Raw genomic sequence first — 6,923 nt, 5'->3', positions numbered from 1 at the left:
GCGCAGCGCGCCATCCATGGGCAGCAGCAGCCGGACTGGTGTGCCGGAGGAAGGGCTGCAGGCAGGGCCCACAGAGAGGTGGCCAGGCTGTACCTGTGTGACCATGTGCGTATGTGTGACACGTGTGTATGTGTGCAGGTATGTGTGTGTTAAATGTGTGTGTGGTGTGTGTACATGTGCACCTGTGGTGCACACACCTCTTGCCCTCATCACGGATGCAGTGTGGACACACACAGCCACCCCTTAAGAAGAACTTCTGCTGTGCCCTGGGTGTGCCTCATGGGAAATTCAAAAGCTAAGGCTTGGAGAAGTCACACTACAGTGCTTCACGTGCAGCAGACAACTGCAAGAGACGGGAGCACACGCTGCCATCTCAGCCCCGCATATCAGCTCTCGTTACCCCTCCCCTGCACCCCTTACCCTTGCTGGTGACCTCTGGATCTAAGAGCGCCTGCAGTAATGGGATGAGGACGAACCCTCTGCCAGAGCTGCACTCACGCCGTCAAAAACGGCCTGAGCAGGTCAGCTGGCCAGCGGCCAGTTAGGGAAGTGTGGCGGCTGTGTCTGCATCCTACCCCTCAGCCAGGTCTCCAGTCCTTGGCCAGGTCCTGGCTTAATGAGTGCTCACAGATTTAATCATTGCTTCTGGCCACCACAGATAGATGAACAGTTAAATCAAACGAATGTTGCATAATTTAAAGAAAAAGCCACTCTTTGGGTTTTGTTAAGAGAATATTAACCGTGTGAATTTTTAGCCCAATGTTGGAAAAGATGGGTTATATGGTAACTTGGCCCTGGCTACCATCACCCTGGGGCATTCGACTCCTCCTTGGCAACTTCAGGGATGAAGCCAATGTCAGCTTCTCACCTTTTCCCTTTCATGGATGATTTGTTCTCTGGCATTTGACGTCCAACCTTAGCCAAAGTTGCTTAGCATTTAGGGTGTTTGCTTCAATGAACTGGTCATCTCTACTTTCCCCATGGAAAATTCTAGAAGTCTAAATTAAACTGGACTTCTTAGAAATCTTTATGGGCAGAGTAAGTGATTTTGTTCGAGAGTGGCTGCCCGGACCCCAGTGGTCCCTGGTGCCATGTCCCTCCCACTTCGTAATGCCTCAATAATGCTCTCACCTTTTCCAGCACTTTTCATCTAATTGTGGTCAAAAACTGCAGCCCCCTGGCTCCAGCTGTCTGAGCCTTTCAGATGCCCAGTGGGGTCCCTGAGTCTGACTACCAGCCACTTCCATCAGACCATGGCCGGTCACCTGGACATCGTGGTCGATAAGCCCATGGCTCTGCCCCAAACGTACTTGCAGGGCCAGCGAATGAGGGTCTTCAGCCGTGTCTCTGGCCTCCCAGCCCCATTTACAGATGATTCAGTGGGATCCCTAGCTTAGCCTCTTCCCCAAGTCCTCTGACCACCCATTGGAAAAGCATAAATCAATATTCTGTCTGTATGTTGCCCATGTGACGTCTGCCCCAGGGCGAGCCTGAGGCCCCAACCCAGCTGTGCACCTGAAGGGAGACCACTTGAGCTCAGTCTGCCTGGGCAGGGGGAAGGGAGAGCCCTGGTGCCCCTGTGTGCCTTAGTGTGCCTGGGCAGGGGAAAGAGAGAGCCCTGGTGCCCCTGTGTGCCTTAGTGTGCCTGGGCAGGGGAGGGGAGAGCCCTCTTGCCCCAGTGTGTTGAGGTGTGCTGAGATGTGCCTTGGCATGGGGAAGAGAGAACCCTGGTGCCTAGGTGTGCCTGGGCAGGGGGAGGGGAGAGCCCTTTTGCCCCCATGTGCCAAGGTGTGCCTAGGAAGGGGAAAGGGAGAACGCTTGTGCCCTGGTGTGCCCAGTGTGCACGGGGAGGGGAAGGAAAGGACCCTCTTGCCCCTGTGTGCCGAGGTGTGCCCGGGCAAGGGGAGGGGAGAGCCCTGGTCCCCCGGTGAGCCCTGGTATGCCCAGGCAGGGAGAGGGGAGAGCCCTCTTGCCACCATGTGCTGAGGAGTGCCTAGGCAGAGGGAAAGGAGAGACCTGGTGCCCCTGTGTGCCCAGGCAGTGGGAGTGGGTTGCCATGCATGCATGTTTACTAACCAGGCACTGTTTTATGTGTTTCTGTGTCTGTGTCGAAATGTTAGCTGTGCGTGGTGTGTGGTACAGAGTACTCGGTGGAAATAAATCACCTCTATTGAATGCTCCTGCCTGCACAGCATTGTCTGAATTCAGAGAGAAGTGCCATGGACCGCAGAGGCTGTACCCAGGGCTCAAGGGAAACCACAGAGGAGGAAACTGGTCTAGATCATGGGTGCCATTTGAGCCCCCACAATCTGGTCTGGTTTTGGGGGGTTTTTCTGAAGAACCCATGATGCTGGGTTCACATGGCCCTGCACACAGTGGGAAGCAGGTACTCTGGGGGTCATGGTGCCTTCCCCTCTACTGAGGTCCCACATGGCCCTGCCTGACTTGGTGGGAGCCGGTGGGCATCGGGTGGCCCTGGGCCTCCAGACAGGAAGGCTGTTGGCCAAGACCAGCTAGGTGTCGGGTGGGTCAGGGAGAGGGAAGAAGGAGTGACATGGAAACGTGCAGGCCAGGCAAGCCCCCTGGGAACACCTCTCCTGGCCTCTGAGGGACCTTACCACCTCTCCCCTTCCCTCCCTTCCATCTTCTTTGACACTCCGTTTTCTCATGTTTTCCTCCCACACAAAAGGGGATCTTTTTAAAAAGTGCTCACCTGGGTCCCATGCTCCTGGAGCTCACAAATTTGGAACTGAAAGGCACAGCATCCAGGAGGACATGACATGCAAAGAGGCAGAGGCCCAGCCTGAGTCTGGTAGAAGGTTCTGGACGGGATGAGCTCCACACTTTCGGGGAGAGAGCCTGGGATGCAAGCCACTTAGTGCTGATTCAAGTGGCAACGTGCCACTTCTAGGGTAGGGAGGGCACAAGGCCCCTCTCAGCACTCTACCTGGAACCACTCCTCCCATTGTCCCTGGGGGTCATTGCCGCCGCCCACCCAAAGATGAGGCAGCGAAGCCCCCAGGCAGGGGGAGGGCTAAGAGTAGGGCCCAGGTAGCGGACCTCAGAGCCCTCATGCTAGACTGCCGCTAGGGCCCCCCCACATACCAGTGAGTGTGGGATGCCCCAAGAAGAGAGCAGAGGACTCTTGCTCCCCCACTGCCCAGGTGCTCCCACTGCCCTCTGCCTCCCCCCAAATACAGAGTAAGGGTTTCTTTAGGGTGGCAGCAGAAGCAGTTGGGGAGTGGGTGCTGAGGGTGGGGAAGAGCAGCGTGGGCCATCATGGGGAACCCCCCCTACCAGGAGTCACACTCGGCTCCTCTGCAGTAGCAGGTCTCCTTCCATGGTGCCAGGGTGGGGGTTAAACTTGGCAAGGGCTCCAGGCACCAGGCTGGAGACCCTGGCCCATATGCACCCTCTGTGGTGGGTGTGATAGCCCATGCGTGTGGCGGGGTACAGTCCTATCAAGCAGGACAGCTATCTGGAAACTCACCGGGACACCTTTAAAAGAGGGACATTTAGAACCAGCTGGAGATTTCAGGATTCAGACCATTCGGGAACTTAGGAAATCCTTTTTAAAAATAAATAGGGCTTGAAATCTAAACATGCCACTTCCACTCAACCCAGCAATCTCGCTCTTCCAAATGTATCCAGAGAATGAAGACCTGTGTCCACACACACACCTGCACAGGGACGTGCATAGCAGCTTGAGTCCTAATAGCAAGAAGCTGGAGGCAGCCCAGTGTCCTCCAGCAAGTAAGTGGGTAGTCCAGCTGCGGTACACCAGGGGATGCTCACCTCATGTGTGCAAAGTGGAACGGCACTCAGTAGGGCTTTCATGGTTGTGAACTTTCAGAACAAGATTGCCAAGTCTTTCTTCCGAAGTACCTCTGGGTGGGTTGGAATTGCAAACCTTTCAGTTACTAGCTGAGCACTCAATCAATTGCACCGCCCAGGGACACCTCCACAGGTATAATCCACTGCCATCAACTCGATTCTGACTCATAGAGACCCTATAGGACAGTTTCCAAGGAGTGACTGGTGGATTCGAACTGCTGACCTTTTGGTGAGCAGCTGAGCTTTTAACCACTGCACCACCACAGCTCCCGCCCCCCCACAGATACAGGGGTTAGAAATCCAGCACATATTTTGGGGGATGCAATTCAATCCATAACAACAGCTTTCTTGAAATGACAAAATTATGGAACTACAGATTAGTAGTTGCCAGGAGTGGAGGGAGGAGAGAGGGAGTCATGGTGGCTCAGTGGTTAAGCTCTTGACTGCTAACCGAAAGGCCAGTGGTTTGAACCCCCCAGCCACTCCATGGAAGGAAGATGTGGCAGTCTGCTTCCCTAAAGATTGCAGCCTTAGAAACTCTATGGGACAATTCTATTCTGTCCTGCAGGGTAGCTATGAGTTAGAATCAACTCAACAGCAACTGGTTTGGCTTGGTTTTTTGGTAAGGAAGGAGAGGGGATAGGAGCAAACTGGGTGTGGCTATAACAGGGCAGCAGAAGGGATCCTGGTTGGATGGAATGTTACATAACTTGGCTGTGTCAATGTCAGTATCCTGGTTGTGAAATTGTCCTACAGTTATGCAGAATGTTACCACTGGGGGAAACTGGATAAAGGGTACAGTGCCTCTCTCTGTATAATTTCTTACCACTGCATGTGAATCTATAATTATCTCAAAATGTTTCACTAAAAAATTAATTACTTTTCCAACAAAGAGGACCTCAAAAAGGAAATCAAGAAAACAATACCATTTGTAATAGCCCCTAAAGAGATGAGATACTTAAGAATAAATCTAACCAGGGATGTAACCAGTCCCTGGAGAAGGACATCAGGCTTGTTAGAGTAGAAGGTCAGTGAAAAAGAGAAAGACCCTCAACGAGATGGATTGACACAGTGGCTGCTACCATGGGCTCAAGCATAACAGTGATTGCGAGGATAGCTCGGGGCCAGGCAATGTTACATTCTGTTGTGCACAGGGTCGCTATAAGTGGGAAACAACCAATGCTCGTAGATAGGAAGACTTAACATTGTGAAAATGTCAATTCTACCCAAGGTGACCTTCAGATATAATGCAATCCCAACCCAAACACCATCAGCACTTTCTAATGAGATAGAAAAACAAATCATCAGCTTTATATGGAAAGGAAAGAGGTCCCAGATAAGCAAAGCATTACTGAAGAAAAAGAAAAAAGTAGGAGGCCTCACACTGCCTGATCTCAGAACCTACTATACAGCCACGGTAGTCAAAACAGCCTGGTACCGGTACAACAGCAGATACACAGACCAGTGGAACAGAACTGAGAACTCGTACATAAATCCATCCACCTGTGGTCAGTTGATCTTTGACAAAGGACCAAAGTTAACTAAATGGGGAAAAGACAGTCCTTTTAACAAATGGTGCCAGCAAAACTAGATGCCCATCTGTGAACCTGAAACGGGGCCACAGCTCACACCATACAAGTCCATCTGTGAACCTGAAACGGGGCCACAGCTCACACCACACAAGTCCATCTGTAAACCTGAAACGGGGCCACAGCTCACACCACACAAGTCCATCTGTAAAAACCTGAAACGGGGCCACAGCTCACACCATACAAGTCCATCTGTGAACCTGAAACGGGGCCACAGCTCACACCATACAAGTCCATCTGTAAACCTGAAACGGGGCCACAGCTCACACCATACAAGTCCATCTGTAAACCTGAAACGGGGCCACAGCTCACACCATACAAGTCCATCTGTAAAACCTGAAACGGGGCCACAGCTCACACCATATAAGTCCATCTGTAAAACCTGAAATGGGGCCACAGCTCACACCATACAAGTCCATCTGTGAAACCTGAAACGGGGCCACAGCTCACACCACACCAAAACCAACTCAAAATGGATCAGAGACCTAAATATAAAACCGAAAACAGTAAAGATCATGGAAGAAAAAAATCAGGGACAACACTAGGGGCCCTAATTAAAAAAAAAAACAAAAAACCCACTGCCGTCGAGTCAATTCCGACTCATAGCTACCCTATAGGACAGAGTAGAACTGCCCGGTAGAGTTTCCAAGGAGCGCCTGGCAGGTTCGAACTGCCGACCTCTTGGTTAGCAGCAGCAGCACTTAACCACTACGCCACATGGCATAAATGCAGTACAAACCATAAGTAACAGTACACAAACACCAGAAGATAAGCTAGATAACTGGGAGCTCCTAAAAGTTAAACACTGATTCACATCAACAGGCTTCACCAAAGGAGTAAAAAGAGAACCTACAGCTTGGGGAAAAAAATTTGGCTATGATACATCTGACAAGGGTCTAATCTCTAAACTCTACAGAATACTTCAACACCTCAACAACAAAAAGACATACAATCCAATTAAAAAATGGCCAAAGGATATGAACAGATACTTTACCAAAGAAAACATTCAAGCGGTTGACAGACACATGAGGAAATGCTTGAGATCATTAGCCAGTAGAGAAATGCAGATCAAAACTACAGTGAGATACCATCTGATCCTGACATCACTAGTACTAATAATAAAAATAAATAAATAACAAATGTCGTCGAGATTACAGGGAGATTGGAACCCTTATGCACTGCTGGTGGGAATGTAAAATGGTATAATCATTATGGAAAATGATATGGTACCTCCCTAAAAAGGTAGAAATACCATATGATCCAGCAAACCCACTCCTAGGAATATATCCTAGAGAAATAACACCCATCACACGAACAGATAGATTCACACCCATGTTCATTGCAGCATTATTCAAAATAGCAAAAAGATGGAAACAACCTAAGTGACCATCAACAGACGAATAGAGAAACAAACTGTGATACATACACACAATGGAATACTATGAAACAATAAAGAATAATGATGAATCTGTGAAACATCTCACAGCATGAATAAATCTG

This window comes from Elephas maximus, chromosome 2, assembly GCF_024166365.1.
Source record: "Elephas maximus indicus isolate mEleMax1 chromosome 2, mEleMax1 primary haplotype, whole genome shotgun sequence".
NCBI classification, from domain to species: Eukaryota; Metazoa; Chordata; class Mammalia; order Proboscidea; family Elephantidae; genus Elephas; species Elephas maximus.
This window is presented reverse-complemented; position numbering follows the sequence as displayed.